Genomic DNA, 17,450 nt, shown 5'->3' on the forward strand with positions numbered 1-17,450 from the left:
CCTAGAGGCTGATAGTTTGCTGGTGCTGGCTCTAATTCGGCAGCGTTTCCTTCCAGCACAAACTCCTTTCTCTGTTATTTTTTTAGGTCAACCAAAACTAGGCCCTCGAGCCCACAATGATGGTGTTCGACTGTAATGACAGTGCTCCTATTTAGCGAATGGGCCATACCTCTCCAGTGTTCTCTAACACTACCCTTGGAGGTCATGTATGTAACGCACCAGCTCTCAGTGCCGGATGCTGTAAACCCTTACTCATATGAGTAGTTATCCTCGCTGGCTCCAGTAGGAATATGGAGGGCCAGGCCTGAGCTCCTTGGTGGGCCCAGGCCTGGTAGATGGAATTTTGAACTGGGGGGGGCTGAAATCCTGTTTCTGGGTCTGAGGCAAAGAAACCGGAGAGTGAGGCTTTGTGGAGCGGGCTGTGTCGGACTTTCCCAACAGCTTGATTGGCATCAGTGTTACTTTGCTTCGAACAGCTGGACCCTAGACTGCACCCTGAGAACTTTCATTTGGATGGGCTATTTTAATGGAATGACCGTGCCAATTCTTAGCTGAGCATTTTGGGACAGACTCTGGTGTGGAACTTGAAAGAACCCCCTTGCAGTCAGAGATTTACGCCAGTGTAAACTCTGTTGCAGTTAGCAGAGTTACTCCAGATTTACCCTAGTGTAACTCACATCAGAATCTGGCTCTTTCCCTAGGGCACTTTGCTGCTAATGGCCATTTTATTAGTGTTTCAACTTGCTTGAACAGGGCATTGATTACTCTTTTTCTTGAATTAAAAAATCCAACCCTGGTCCAAAATACTGGTAAGCAGACTGAAGCAGATCATAGTCAGGAGGCTGTTGTATGGCTCAGGTTTTCTGGCAAATAACCAGATCAGAGAAATTCTTGATCCTAAGCCTTGCCAACCCTAGGACCTATGGCCGGTCACTCTTCCCACCTTGTGCTTCATTCAGCCCAGTTGGAAAATTGGGATAAACACCTTTGAAATCTCCAGAGACTCCTTGAACACATTGCATTTGAGCTGAACTTTCCTCTGTAACTTAATCATCAGTATGATACATTCAAGCCCCAAATGGCATCTGAATTTCTGGCAAACACTCCTGGTGCTGAAAGCAAAATTGTTGCTGTTATCTTACAGTGGGGTGTGGGGGGCTGGGGGTGTGAAAAGAAACATTTGATAACACAGCCTTGTTTATTTCCATCGTGTTCTGTCTTTGCTAGTGTCATGCAGATACAGGAATTTACAAAGCCGTTCCTTAATTGGAACCATCTTCTTTTTTTTATTATTATTATTGGGATAAATAATGTGATGGAGGCTTTTCTTTTAAAAAAAATGCTACAGAAAGCAGCTAACTTAGGGGGCAGTTCACCCCTATGCAAGGGACTGGGGCAACCCCTGTGTTCCCTAAGACTTCAATCCTGCACAGACTGACACACGTACGCACGTTGAGTGACTGACCTGAAGCCAGTGGGGCTGTTTGCAGCACGCAGAATTACGCCCATGTATCAGTCTTTGCTAGGTTGAGGTGGAAAGGCTTCAGTCAGATTGAAATGGTTGGTAGCCCTTGTGCCAGCCCTCTGCACAGAGGTGAATTTCACCCTGTCGCGTTGCAACAGCAGCGAAGGATCTCATTCTTGTACGAAGCGTGGAGCTGGACGATGGATGGTTTTGCTTTACACGGAGAGTGCACATGCTTATTTTACTTGCTGGGTCTTTTGCTGAAACTCAAGATTTATTGTACTGTATGGAAAAGAAGAAAAAAAAACCTAATGTTCCAAAACAAATGACAGTATATTTTGTACTTTGTAAAGTGTTAATTAAAATGAAAAAAAAAAAAAAAGCGAAACATACGCTGTCTGCTTTTGTACTGATCAAACTGATTCAAATAAAGCAGAGCTTGGCATTGTCTTTATAAGATGTAACTCTCCTTTGTTAAGCCTTTTCTAAAAGGCAACGAATGCCAGGGAAAGAAAAGTCTGTACTAGGGGTACGTCCACATTACCCACCGGATCGGCGGGTAGCGATCTATCAGGGATCGATATATCGCGTCTCATCTAGACGCGATAAATCGATCCCCTAACGCGCTCCCCGTCAACTCCGGAACTCCACCAGGGCGAGCGGCGGAAGCGGAGTCGACGGGGGAGCCGCGGCCGTCGATCCTGTGCCGTGAGGACGGGAGGCAAGTCGATCTAAGATACGTCGACTTCAGCTACGCTATTCTCGTAGCTGAAGTTGCGTATCTTAGATTGATTCCGCCCCACCCCAGTGTAGACCAGGCCTGAGTCTTATCCCAGTACCCAGCTGCTCGCATCAAATGGTGACTAGGCAGCTAAGATCCTGAACATCCTGTTGACCCTGGTACTCACACCAAGCTCCAATGAATTATATGGGCCTCTAAACAGTTGCGAGGGCCTGTTCACGTAGATCCGTTTGTAGGGTCAGGGTTTAGGTGGTAGCAGGCACTGGAAGGCCACTGGCCAAACCCAGCCCTGATGGGTGTAGATTCGACTCTGCTGAACACCTGGAGGGCAGTTCCAACTCTGAAATGGAGCCCTCCGTCAGGACGCCGTGTGCGCAGAGAGGATGCCGGCATTTAGTGGCACCATCCTCCAGGTGCACTGGTGCCGCTGGGCTCACTCCGCCGGAAGGTAAGCGATCCATCCCCCTGCACTCTGAAAGGAGGAGCCAGTAAGCCTGGTGCTGTCCCTTATGCAGGGGGGAAGAGGGGGACTGCAGAACTGTCTCCAACTATTGCATTGTACAAGTGTCACGAGCACCCTTTGGACCATTGTTATTTAATACTGCAACACTTATTAATAGGTGCTGGCAAACATTCCCTTGTTCTGACAGGTATCTCCCAGGCTATGGGTGTGTTTGCCTACAGAGTCACTGCCCTCTCTGCACTGAAGTCCCTGCTTTGGGAGGAAGAAGGGCACCACACAAACCTGATTCTGAGCCACAACTTGCCACTCTGGCTCCGTGGAAGGTCTCCACCCAACTGGACCCAGGCCCACATAGATTGGCTTGCGTGGCGGTCTGGGTAAGGGGAGTTGAGGCCAGTGCTTTACCATCCAAATTACACTGATCTTCTGCCTCATTCCCTTGACTTAGGACCCCAGCTCGATGTACTGCAGACTCCCTCAGGTTAGCTTTCCGCACAGCAGCACACAGGCCAATAGTTCTCCAGGCAACTTTTGAAGTACGCAGCTGTGGTCTCCGCCCAGGGATGAAATCCAGTATGGATACGTCCCCATCCTTCAACCCCACGCCCCGGCTGGCTGCATTTGCTGGGGTCATTGGCAGGCGTTGCATTGTCCTGTTCCCGCCCTGGCCTGTGTGATCTCTTTGGAGATTTGAAGACTGCAAGACAGAGTCGAGAACCGTTCCCAGGTAAGAAACTGCCTTTGTTGTTCAGGAAAACAATCGTGCTATGCACCGTGTAGTGCTGCGCTTTAGTATCCTCTCTCTTGCCGAGCAATCCAGGAAATCCCCCATTACAACTTACTGTTCTCAGCCAGGGTGAAGTTTTGAGGAGGCTGGAGGTTCTGGTTGAAATTCACAGGAAACGCAACACCCACGTCTCTGTACTGCAACATGCTGTACAGTTGGGCGTTACGGAGCAGAGGTGCAGTTGGTCCCCACTGAATAAACAGCGAAGCATTTGTAAATGGATCCTTAACGAGACGCTTTGCCTTAGTCATTTAGTGCATTTAAAACTGACGACAAAACTGTTCAGTGACGCGCCATCGCCTGAGTTACCTTGTAACGTAAGTCCTGCCGCCTGACAGCTTTTAACTTGGGGCCTGATCCTGCATCGCAGAAGTGAATGGGAATCAGACTGGGACCTTAAGGCAAACGTTTTCAAAGTGCCTGAGGTGATGTCTACACTAGTAATGCTTCACTGGTATAGGAATACCGTAAACTATCCGGCAAAGTGCTCCAGTGTGGATGCAGCTATGCTGCTCTCGGTGCTGATATAGTAAAACCACCATGCAGGAGCGAAACAAGCTTTACTGGCAGCTTTTTCAGTACAGCTGCCTCTACACTAGAGGCTTCAGCTGGCACAGTTGTGTGGGCCAGAGCTCACGCCTGACCGACATAACGATGCTGGCAGAAGTCTGTAGTGTACACCTGGCCTGAGTGATTTAGGAGCCAAAACCCCATTTTCAGAAATGACCGTGACACTTAAGTAATCCAAGTCCCACTGATGCTCTGACGTGCCAGTGGCACTGCTGAAAATGGGACTTAAGCCCTTCAGCTCTATTCCCCCCCTTTACACACACCCATACTCTCATGCACACACACACGGGTGTGTATATGGCTATAGTTGAGTATACAATACACACATTCGTATATGCCCATATTGTGCGCACTCTCAAACTTTGGCACCGGTTAACAACTTGATGCAGGTGGGTCGTTGCTCCTAAAGCTGAAGGCCAGATTTTGCCCTTCGGAATATCCCATAGCGTGTGTGTGACTTTTCTGCAGATATCTGTGCAACGTAAGAGTCGTGCGAGCTACTTGCTCTGCTGCTGCCTTTCATGTCGCCACGGCTGACAGTGGGGGTGGTGCCTATCTGCATGTTTTGATACCTAGACCAAACTTGATCTTTTTTCCCTCCGTGCATGCTTAGCATTTATGTATTTATTTTCTTTCACCTCTTTGCTAAGACACCATGCCGCCTTCAGCCATAGAAGTGGCTGTTTTCCCACTGGCACTGATGAGCATGGGCCATGTTAACTGTGAACAGTGTTGTCTGACAGATCATCTGCACTGGAGTGGAATGCCAGGATCCCAGCATCATCTTCTCCTGAAGAGCATCACTCAGTGGAGGGGAACGTCGAAAACACAGAAGTGTGGGAAAAAGGCATCTCCCCTGGAAACCTTGTCCCTCCATTCAAGGTAGAGCCGACTTAAAAAAAGACATGGGGTAAAATTTTCAAAAGTGACTACGTCTCATTGGCTTTCAATAGGACGGAGGGCTGGTCTATGTGGGGAAAAGCCTGGAGTAGTTAGTGCAGCTTCGCTAGTACACCCTAACCTGCACACAGACGCTCTTGGGGCAGGGTAAGGGTGTTCACACGGGGAGTTAGTGCGCTTTAATTCACACCCTAGCTATCTCTGCACTAGCTTCCCCATGTAGACAAGCCGGGAAGCTCTTACATCATATAGGAACTTTTGAAAAGGTTACCCATGCAATCTCTAGCAGCTAACTATCCAAGTAGGTCCAAAGGTTGTATTTGCAAAGCTGCAAGAGACCTGGATGCATCCCTGTCTGCTTGCACAGATAGCTAGCATGAGCTATCACCTTGCAGAGCTCTTTCAGCCGCTCCTGGAACCAGACTAGAGAAACAGCAAAATTAATTCCCCATGTAAACACCCTGGTCCTAAAAGCAGCTCACCTTTTTTGTTTCGAACCACTAAATTGTTCCTCATCGTATCCACAGTGAGACTTTAAGGCAGACCATAAAATATTTTGCACCAAATTCAGTGATGCCTAAGGACCTTGCAGCGGTCACACTATGTTGGACCCACAAGAATGGACACACAAGAATTTCAATCAGATCTTTGTGGTCCTAAAAACACAGGTCACCACTATGTGAGCTAATGGAGAATCTCCATTAACTGTTAGCAGTATAGAGCCTATGAAACATGCTTGAGTAGCTCTGAGTCCCTTTAGTAGAAGACAGTGATGCATAGCCTCATGACCGGTTATATTTAAATATGCACAGATGGTAGGATTTGGTTTGAAATGTATCCACTTTAACAAAAATTACAGATCCCTCATTTAAAATAAGAATTGATTTGTTTGCCAGGTCTAAAGCTCTTCCAGTCAGGTACCATAGTGTCTCCTGTGTTTGCAGAGCGCCTAACATAATGAGGCTCTGGGAGCTACCTCAATACAAATAATAAGAAATGTATTTGCTAAGAAGGGGTTTGGGGAGAGTCCAAACTCTTAACAAATCAGGCCTGATCTACTGTATTTTAGGACTTCAATGGCTGGTAGAAACTCCTAGTTTTGTTGCAGGTTAGTTCGACCACTCTGCAGTATGTTTATAAAAATAGAGGATGGGAAGTCAAACCAAAGCAGGACAATTTTTGAGATCTTCAAGTTCTAGTTTTCAGAATCATTTGTATCAAAGGATCCTTGGGGGGCAAAATATAGTTGGTCTCAGTGTTGAGCGTGCCTAAAATAATCCTGGCTTTCCAGGATGTAATATATTTTATTTACAGACACATGGTTTATTAACACACCCAGGACCATATTTTGCTCTCCGACAGCCCCAGTATGAGGTCAGGGATATTGCCTGAATCTAGCTAAGGGTGGAGCATGAGCCGTCCCAGTAGGATTTGCAGGTATGGAAGTGCAGAAATGAATAGCTGGAACGGAGCACAAATAAAATAGTCTTTTCACCTAGGCACTAGTCATTTTAATAAAAATCCTGCAGTTGACGTTACTAGCTTTCCGTGTCTCTGCTGATTCGCCACAGGCTGCATGAGTCAGGGAGACTGAATTCCCCCTCACCCTCAGAGATCGTCCATGTGCTGTGTCTGTTGTCGGAATAGCTGAAGGACTTGAGCTTATAGGGCTATCAGCCCATTGTCTTACCCAAGTATTAAATTCAGCTGTGCAGACCCTGGGGTAGCACAAGCCAGGATTTGGATTTTCAAAACCAACTGATATCTTTGGGCTCTTCAAGTTGTTGGTACAGTGTAGTATTAATGGTTAATAACTGTATCACTGGACAATCCAGATTGGGGCCCTGTTGTGCTTGGAGCTGTACATGCACAGGGGGAACTGTGTTTCCTGCCCTGAAGAGTTTTCACTCTATTTTCAGCCAAAGCTGATAGCACAGCGGAATTTGTAAGGCAAATGACTCTTGCTAATCAATGCAAATCAAGTAGGTTATTTTTGTTCTAATTTAAGATGCTCCCTGTGTGCCTTCCCTGTTCTCCCTCCCCCTTTACTGCAGGTATATTTATGGCTGTCTAATTTGCTACTTTGAAGGACAAAGTGGTGCAGAGATTCCTTCCATTGTACTACTACTCAGCTCCCTACCCTGGGACTAGACTGTTAATTATACTGACAGCTGTGTTCCTAAACAGACGTAATCCGTCAGTCATGGGGGGGCGCGAATGTAAACTTTGCAACCCCTAGGTGCCTCCGACAGGTAAAATCTTTCCTATTTTCCTCTTATCCAACATTTTTAAAAGGCTGATCCTGCATAGGACAGTAGAGGATAATAGAAGAATATTGAAATGAAAATCAGCCATTTTAGTTACTGAGTGGATGGACGAGTGAAGGAAAGAAAAGGAATCCTCTGTAAATGTTTTTATAACACATACCCACTACAGGATATGGGATTTACAGGAGGATATAAAGCCCGATATATAATCATGGCCTGGAGCTTGTGCTGTGGAGGAAGGTGCTGGATCTGCAGATAGATGCAACCTGCACAGCATGCTCTGTGATGTGGGGAGGGGACTGTGCGTGTGCAAATCAAGTGTGGCATGTCTCAATTCAGCAAGATGCTAGGAGAGGAATTTACCTTCTATCCACGAAACATCACCTGAGCCATCAACTAATGCCGTCCTAGCCAGAGTTGGCAGAGACATTGTCAACAGGCCTAACGGGGAAAGCGCCATCACAAAGGACCTGCCGGTCTGCAGCAAGAAAAAGGTGCAGAATAAAACAAAACTAACCTGGAAAGAGAAATCCTCTAACTCCTTTGCCTGTTAACACGCTGTAGCGGAAGGGAGAACTTCTTGCCTTGTTCAAGTTTAACCCATAACTGGTACCATAGATGCCACGACTCAACTGTTCATTCTAGTCTGAAAAGCGCAGGCCGGCTTGTTACAAATGCACCCCCTGAAAACTAGAGCAGAACTAGAGGTTAGACCAAGGGATGGGGAGTCAGGAGTTTGCTTTTCCTGGTTCTGTCACCTACAAACTGAGACACCCTGAGTTGGTCACTCGGCCTCCGTATGCTGCTTCCATACTTCACAAGGGCATTGTCAGACTTAATTCGTTAGTGCTTTAAGATCCTCCACTGAAAGGAGCTATAGACGTGCAAAATTGTGGTGGTCTGTTATTAAGCAAATCTCTGAACTTCAGCCCGGAATCAACACAGAGACATGCAGTGACTTCAAGTGGTAGGTCCTGCCTGAATCCCACTGCAAATTTGAGAAAGATATAATTGCATCCTTTATGTGTCCCAACGAGTTTATTTTGAGTTGGTCTTCCAGGTATGTGGGCCCAGCTATTCAAGCTCAGTCAGTAGCAGCTTCGGCGCGAACCATTAAAGGCATCACTTCAAGGAGCACAAGTTTTAAATGTTTAACCAGACTCCCTCAGTTCACTGAAGTCGGGTTTTCTTGAAGCAACACTTTTTAAAAGATTCCTCCGCATACCTTTTTTTGCTTCCCCGCCCCATCTCCTATGAGCAAAACTTGCTTCTAACAGCATTTTAAAAACATCTTTTTTTTAAAAGTAAATGACCAGATTTTACAGATGCATCTGTGTGAAATTCTTTGCTGAGAGTTTCTTAGATACCTGCACTAAAGAATTTACTGTAAAGCTTTTGGGATGCAATGGACCTGATTTATGTGTGTGTAAATTTAGTGGGAAAGGTGCCGCAATCAACAGCCCTGGGGAATGATGCCCTGGTCTTCCACAGAAGAGTTCACACAGCATGAGGAGCAGCAATAAGAGTGGCATCGAGCCACTCTCATTTAGAGGCACTGCCTTGTTATTATTTTGTTGTTCATGTCTTCGTGTTTATAGTAGCAGCTAGATTAAGGCCCCATCATGCAGTGTGCGATGAAAACTCATAGGAAGAAACAGTGCCTGCTTCAAAGTGCATAGATTGTAGGTAGACAAAGCCTCAGAGAAAAGTAGTATGACATTTCCTGTTATGCAAATGGGGAAACTGAGGCACCGAATGATTAAGTGACTTGCCCGGGGTCACACAGGAAGTCTTTGGCAGGGCCAGGAGTTGAATCCAGGACTCCTGAGTCCCACTGTACTGCTTTAACCACAAGACCACTCTTCCTCACTACCTCAAGGCCATTCAGTGCCCAATGGCTGATGAGCATGGCAGTTTGGATAAATAATGGTTTAAGTGAGGTGGACACCTCTCCACTAGGTCTAAGTCTGAAAACATCAATCCATTTCACACAGGCCAACACACCTGGGTCAGAAGGTAACCGCTCTCATTCCCGTAGACCTGCGGGTAGCGACCTGAAGCTAGCATGAGCTATAATCTCTGCGAGCCATCCAGGTGGGTACAAGTCTGATCTCACTGATTCAGGGCCAAGTTCACAACGGCAGCCATGGGGCAGTGAAGAGGAAATAGCCGGGCTACGCCCTCTTCCCCCCCCCCCCCTAAGGAAAGGCTCCCCTCACTCTAGAACACGGGGGTTTGTTTGCACTGTCTCCATATCCAGGCCCGCGTTAGCCGGAAACCCCAAAGACGCTCTTTGAATATTTAGAGCCGTCATCGCTCTTCTTCAGGCACGTTAGCCCCAAGACAAGACCCCCTGCAGCTTAGCTGCCAAGTCCTGTGGCCCCCTGTGATGTTTCCCATCCTTTGTCCTCCCTTCTCCTGCATGACGCAAGGGGGGAGGGCGGGGGGGCTGGGTCAGCTGTGAATGGTGTTTCACAAAGATGGGTCCGTGTTTATCCGGACAGTGTATTATTATGAAAAATTGCTCTCCACGGACAAAGCGAGTCAGTGCAACACTTAATTCAGCTATTTACCAGAGGTCTGTAAATGACCTGACACCGAAATGTATATATAGCCTTATTCTCCCTTGTGTTAACCTCCTTGGCTTAGTAGCTACTGTTCTATTAATCATTCATAATCACTCTCTGTTTGGTTTTTATAGACCTCTGAATTATGTGACGGGCACATTGGGATTTAACCAGCCTGTGGCTTTTGTGATCAGCTGATACAAACTAACAGCTGCTCTTCCACATCTGACTGGCAGGTCTGTATCCAGAGAACCATAGACGACATGTTCTTGTTTTAACTCCTCCTGTTGTGATGTCTGGCACAGAGCTGCAGCCGAGAGCCACATCACAGCATGGGGGAAAACAAAACCCATCAGCAAGGGACTGGCAGTTCCTTCAAAGCCTGGCCAAACACACACTGCTCAGAGAGGAACCAGGTCAGAGGCTTATCCCCATTTTGAATTCCTATATCATGAAGGCAGCATGCTGCAGTGGTTAGAGCAGATTATGGCAGACGGTTCTCCTCCCAGCTGTGCTACTAGGATTGAGGGCCCATTGTGCTAGGCCATGTACACGCACAGACAGTCTCTGCTGCAGAGAGCTTACAATCTAAGTGCATGCTGCGTGTATATTATAGTAATATTATCTGTAGAGCCTAGGAGTTCCAGTCCTGAACCAGGGTGCCATGGTGCCAGGCGCTGTGCAAACACACAACAAAAAGGAGCTTATGGGATTCTAATAAACTCTCTCTGAAAGTGTTTTGCCAGACAGGAAACAACTCCTGGCTCGCAATGACTCTCAAACTTTGCCTTGTTTCCGTCATTCAGACAGAACAGCAGCAGAATGGCATCATGCCCAGACCCAACTGTGCAGTTTCGTGGCTATGTATCTGGAGGCGCAGTACAGAGCACTGCTGTGGGGGGACATTACTGAATGATATGTAGCCAGTAAACGCATTGGGTGAAATTCTTGCAGGCATACAGAAGATGTGACCGTGACAAGACCACTGAGCCCCCACAATGAAGTCTCCCTGACTTCGCTTCTCTTTTGTAACTCTTCCCCAGCAGGGTTGTTGCCACAGATTGTGCTGTAGGAGCTGGATAAATTATTCCAGGCCTTCGGTTCTTTGAACAACACCTGGAGGACAAGGATTTTCTTCTTCTTTTAGATGTTCCGGTTGAATAAGGGAGGCGTCCTTAGCTTTATGGATTTCTACCCCTGCCTGCCTTCCCACAGATCCACTGCCCCCTGGGAAATTGCCAGCATCTTATAAAGGCCGACTCAGAAAGATCTGAAGAGTCTGTACACAGAGAATTCTTTCTGATGTCATCAATGCAGTTTTAGTCAATAGCCTCGAGTAAATCTGAAGCCCTTTGGCACTTGATGTCTGAAAAGGCAGAACATGCAGAAATGAGACATCTTCAACCTCAGCGGCTCAGCCTACACGGTTACAAAGGAAGGGCAGAGTCAGCGGTGTCAGAGTAGAACCCAGGAGTCCTGACTCCCAGCCCCTCTCCCCACCCCCCAACTGTGCTCCCTCCAGAAAATAACTCTCCTACAAAAAGACTTTTAAACTAAACTTTGCTACATGTTTAAAAACAGTAACAAAATCAAACCCACCCCTTTCCCTCAGGAATGAAACTCAACATCTTATGTACCACAAAACAGATGGTAGTTTAGAAAACTGGCAGCAAAATCAAGCTCATAGTATTGCAGGAATAATTGTTTAATCGTCAAGAACTGCTCTACTGGTGGCAGGGGGCCATTTTCAGATGATTTATGCTTGTGTTCTTTGCAGAGTTTCTCTGGGATGAAATATAATGGCACTTGGAAGAAGACGTCGAGTAACACAGACAATGGCTGGAATGAGCGAGAAGTGCTGAGGAGAGATGTCCAGATCCTGAAGTGATCTTGCAACCAAGTTAGTCAAACAAGAAAAACAGGTTTCCTCTTTTCTGGCCTCTTCTGATGAAACAAGCCCCTAGTCACGTCCCTTTGTGGGGACAAAGGTTGGTCCTAGCTCTGTGAATAGGTGGGTGTGGCCTCTCTCATGTCTCCCCTCCAGAGCAACCAGTCTCCAGACTGCTATTTCGAAGTGGTTTGGAGAGAGATGGGGGCTTTTTCGTTCTCTTGCCCTACGAGGACACTTAAGTCTGTGAAATTTGTGTTGTATGGTTCTTGTCTTTCACTGAATGTTCTGAAAAGAGCAATTCCAACAGGTTCTGAGGGCGGTAACGCAGAGGGGATTTGTTGAAGATGTAGCGAGGAGGGGCATAGAGTTGGGAAGGGGAAAATGCTCCCCTTGTCCTCTCTGCTGCTTGCTTTCTTCACCCTTTATTTCAATAAAAAAAAGTGAGGTGGCTCATGAAGGCGAGGCTTGAGCCAGTCACAGCAAAGGCAGGAGCTGGTTGAGTTTCCCACCACACAATACACTTTTAACCATGAGTCATGCTGCCCTTTCCCGGTGAAGGGCCTCCTAGGTGTGGGCTCCCACTTGTGCTGGTAGTTCTGTAATGCACACAACTGGGGTATAGCTTGGGCCTCATCCTATCTTGCGTGTGTGAGAGAGGATTGGAAGTGAAAGGTGATGGTCACGCTCTTGGAAAACTTTTCCTATTCCTGGGTTTAGTGCCCAGGAAACGCCCCTCTGCAAACCCTTAAAACACCCTGTTAATCACAGAAGTGCAGGACTGGAAGGGACCTCAGTAGGTCATGTAGCCCAGTCCCCTGCACTGAAGACAGGACTAAGTAATAAACAGACCCATCCCTGACCGGCGTTTGTCTAAACTGTTCTTAAAAACTGCCAGTGTGACAGCCGCCTGGAATCTACTCAGTGCTGTGTGGTTGAGGAGCCTGAGCACGATTCAGGGAGCCAGCAATGGTGCAAGCCATATTTTCTGAGCCTCAGTTTCCCTATTTGCAATATACAGATATTTACCTCCATCACAAGAGTGAGGATATATTATCCACTGTCTCCAATGCTATGTAAGTGTGGCCGTTATTAACCATTGGAGACAGGTATTGATCCAAACACCCCTGTCCTCTGGGAAAGTTTGAATCTAGAGCAGAAATTTGTGGTGCCAGGAGTTATTACAATCGGTGATACTGAGGATGACCTGCTGAAATGTGATCCTGGTAAATGTGAAATATCCTATCGTCCCCATCCTGGAATTCCAGTCGGCCTGGCTTTGCTGTACCTCTCCCAGAGCAAACTGGAATGTGTGCTAAGGATGTCCTGCTACTTTCAGGAAGCCTTCCAGGATCAGATCTACAGGCTGGAAGGTAGCTAGATGATTTGAGTAGAGGAGACACGGAACCCTGAGAATCTCTGCTGGTCTCCAAGGGAAAGTCAAACATTCGGAGGCAGGGGGGTGGAAAATCATTCTGAGTTGGAACGAAAAGCGAGAATTTCTTCATTTCCCATGCAAGGAATATTCTGAATCATTTTGTTTCGATAACATCAAAATATTACAATATGAAATACTAAATATAATATATATTATGTAGAATATTAAATAGAAGGGATAGAAATTTAATACACCTCTACCCTGACATAACGCGACCCGATATAACACGGTAAAGCAGTGCTCCAGGGGGGTGGGGCTGCGCACTCCGGCGGATCAAAGCAAGTTCGATATAACACGGTTTCATCTATAACGCGGTACGATTTTTTTGCTCCCGAGGACAGCGTTCTATCGAGGTAGAGGTGTATTAAACTCAGTATTTTAATATGGTATAAAAGTAGAAATGAAACGATCTAAACAAAATGTTTTTGCCGTATCGAAACGAAATGTTTCAACGTTGCTTCAAAAATTTCCCATCAAGAATGTTATTGAAATCAACACGGTCCCCTGATTTCAGCAAAACTGCACTTTCCAACAGCAAACTGTTCCATCATTCTAGTGAGTATCTGCATGGCTTTTTTAAACAAGTCTCTGCACTCACTAGCGGAAGCAGAGCTGGGGCTGGGCAGTGGCATGGGGAATGTCAGAGGGCTGTTTAAGGTGCTGTGATCTAAGATACCGGCACACGTGTTGGCCTTAGTGCAATGGGTTGAAATCCTGGCAGCATCCCTCCACCCTTCATAAACGGAGATCCATGTGTTTTGCTTATGGGGAGTATTAGATGAACCCTTAAAAACCAAAGTTTTGTCTGCACCCATTTCACATTGACTTTGTTGCCCTTGAGGATTCTATAGCATGTCTCCTAAGAAAAGGAGGTTGTCAACATGTCTTTGGCCAAAATGTCCAATCTCCCATTGCTGTTGTGCTGTCTGACTAACTTCACAGTCTGCCGCTTAGTGCTCTAGCAATATCCCCCGAGCCTTGACTGTTCAGGCGAGCAGTTGTCCTCGGAGCCCAGCTCCATTAGTAACATGCCTTTGGATTTTAGAGTGAGCTTGAAGGCTCCAAATATAGATGTTCCGGTTCACTGGCACCTCTCCCTGCCTGTCTCACAAAGCTATAAAATAGTATATCACATCCTCCCCCCACCTGTAGTTGGGCTGCCATGGGAGCAGGATGATCCTTCACACATCAGCCTCCAACCAGGACTCACCTTTCCTCACCTGCATTTCAATATTCACAGCATGATGCTGTTAATTAGAAAACAAGGTATTGCAAAAAGAGGACCCAAGCTACCTTCCACTCAGGTAACCTTCTGTCACTTAGATTTATTCCCCCCGCAGGCTGAATAGAAAGTTTCAGTGTTTCCCCAGCACGGCTGTCACTGCTGTTTCACGCTCCCATCAGTACAAGACACCAGCACGATGAGCAAGTGACCTAGGAAATGCAGATCCCGGTCCAGCCAGTCAGGAAGTCATCAGCTTCCACTAGTAATTCCCTTTCTGGTACGTAGGAAGCTGGTCTAGGTAGACAGTAACAGGCTGGAAGGGCACTGCAAGCTTAGATACAGTTACCTTGGCTGTGTAGTGTTGCTTTGTGTGCTCGCATCTGAATGTTAGCTTGGCGCTTGGACGCTCCCTCTCTGTCAGTGCTGCCGTCTTATAAGCTGATCTGTTTTACTGCTTGCTTGTTTTCAGTAAAGGGAGGGGAGTAAGGAAGAGGAGTCTGTTCTTTGCCTGTTAGGGTTACAACCAGCTAGTGGGCTAGAGAGAAATTTTAAAATCCAGGTTAGAAAGAGACCCTTAATGAAAAGATCTTGTTAAGGCTTAAGATAAATTCTGGGCCCCTTGCGCTCATTAAAGATCCAAAAAGGAAAGCTTGCTCATCCTGCCTAAATGTTAACATTGCCTTCCTAAATTACCCTGTAGTTGCAATAACATTTATTATTCTGCATGCTTCCTGTCCTGACCTGTTGTGTACAGTTGCTGCACACAGTTAAGAGTTGCCTATTTGAACCCAGAGCAGGCTGCATTTCAGCAGTGAAGGAAATGACCCTCCCAGAGTTTGCAAAGTGCAGTGACACTCTTCAGCCTGAATACAGCTATCTGTGACTGTACAGGGAACAAAAGCAACCTCCTGCCACCAGTTACTATGGAGGGGTATCTGGGATCCCGATATTTAGAAAAGGAAATAACTGAGGTATTTCAGATCGTGCGGTGGGGTGATCGCTGGATTGTTGATGGGAGAAGCTGTAAGGATTTGTCTACGTTTGAATTTTCAGTAGTGCTTAATTAACACAAGTGTGAATTCTAGTGTAGCTGGAGCACCAAAGTTAGTGCCAGGATGAAAACATTTGTTGCTTGTTGTTTAACCACAGACTGCAGCTTAATGCTAGGTACAGTTTAGGACAGTAAGTGGATAGCAAATCCTATTGAAAATACTGTGGATTTTAGGAGTGTAGCTTGTTTGAATTAGGGTAACTAACAGTCCAGTGTTTGCTATGACTAGCAATAAACATGTGTCTCTACACTTGAATTTTCAGTCATGTTTTAACACATTAATACAAGTGTGGACACAATGGGTAAAATTTTCAAAAGCACTTAAGTGACCTAAAACCCATTGACTTTCAATGGAGCTTAGTCTCTTTCGAAAATTTGAACCATCCTATATTATTGTTTTATAAATGTTTATTATTTATTTGTATTACCATCCCGTTTAGGAGACCCAGTCATGGACCACCTAGATGCTGTATAAACACACACTGTTCCTGCCCCAAAGAGCTTGCAGAGCTCCCCTCTATATAAAAAATTATACTGAAAAATAGCCATCCTCTTGCTTTTCCTTTTTCATGCAATAGCACTGATGGATTAACAATACAGTCCCTGGATCTGTACAGCTCCACTGGATCAAAGCAGCGCAGCCTTCTGTATGGAAAAACTGTGCCTCTCTACACTTGTGAGAGCATTTTTTAAAAAGTTAACCGAAAAGAATAAATATAGACTCATTTACCTGAAGTTTCCAAAACCTTTCATCGTTCTAAAGGATCATTAAAGAAGATGAATAACTCCACATGAGTAGGAGGCAAAGTTTTGTGGTGGATTATAAACTGGATAATGGGACCCTACCAGATTGTGTTTGTCCCAGCACACCAGCAGGGGAATACACTGCTGTAGTCTAGTATGAAAGGACCTATGGGAATTTGTTATTAAAACGCCCATTGACTTGCAATGGGAGCTGAGCACCTAATTAATTTAAGCTCCTTTCAACTCCCAGATGAAAATGTCTTGATTGCCTGATGCTTCATTACAATTCAAGAATGGTAAAGCCATGTTTTCCTACCAGGGCGAGAGGAAATGTTAATTAAATATAGCAGTAGACTTAACAGTTCTTTCTGAAAGCTCTCTATGGTGCCTGGACTCTTTAGAGTTAGATTTTTCCCATTATGTCAGCTGTGCGTTGAGACCCCTCCTATCATGCTGCCCAATATGGTTTCATTGTTACCTTGTCAGTCTGTCTCCTCCTCTTGTCTTACACTTAGACTGTAACTCCTTTGGGCAGGCAGTGTCTTTTTGCTCTGTATTTGTACAATGCATAGCACAATGGGATCCTGATTCATGACTGTGGCTCCCAGGTACTACGATATACTACTATTATTGTTATAGTGTTACAATAGGGTCTTGATGGCCCCTTCTGACCTTAAAGACTATAAGTTATCTTCTACTACTAATAGAGAGTTCTGGTTCTTGTCCCTCTCAAACCTATTCCTGCAATATCATCTTGTTCCCCTCTAGGATTTTCACCCTGGTTGGAGATGGCAGCATCTGTTGTTCTTCATGTTTTCTAACTGTGCCACCTTTGGTTGGTTGCCACTGAAGGACTAGAATGTGGTGAGTATCCCCATTGGAGGGGCTTTATGAAATATTAGCCATTTCTGCCTTGCTGCCAGTCTCTGTTTACCTGCAAAGAACTGAGAGGCTGCTGCTGTTGGCTAGACAATTGCGGCGCAGGGCTTCAAAGGTGCTGCAGTTGGGAGTTCCACACAACCCTCACTCAGCCTCGCTGCCTGCACAGACAGGTGATGTACAAAGAGGGAAGCTTGGGGTATGCTGGACACTAGCAGGCATCTCGAAGTATGTGGAGTCCATGCTGACAGGGTTGAATGACATCAAAACACATGAGCAGTCAGCATCCCTATAAAAACTGGAGCTGGAAAGAGCAGCTTAGATGTGGGCAACAGCTGGATGGACAGATGCATGGTTGTAGGAGCATGATTGTTCACTGGGCAGTTACCGGACAGGATACATTGTCTGTAGGGTAGAGACAGGAGCAGCCAGCTGCAGAAGGGACTACTGTGCTCACTGCACAT

Source organism: Emys orbicularis, chromosome 17, assembly GCF_028017835.1.
Source record: "Emys orbicularis isolate rEmyOrb1 chromosome 17, rEmyOrb1.hap1, whole genome shotgun sequence".
Lineage (NCBI taxonomy): Eukaryota > Metazoa > Chordata > Testudines > Emydidae > Emys > Emys orbicularis.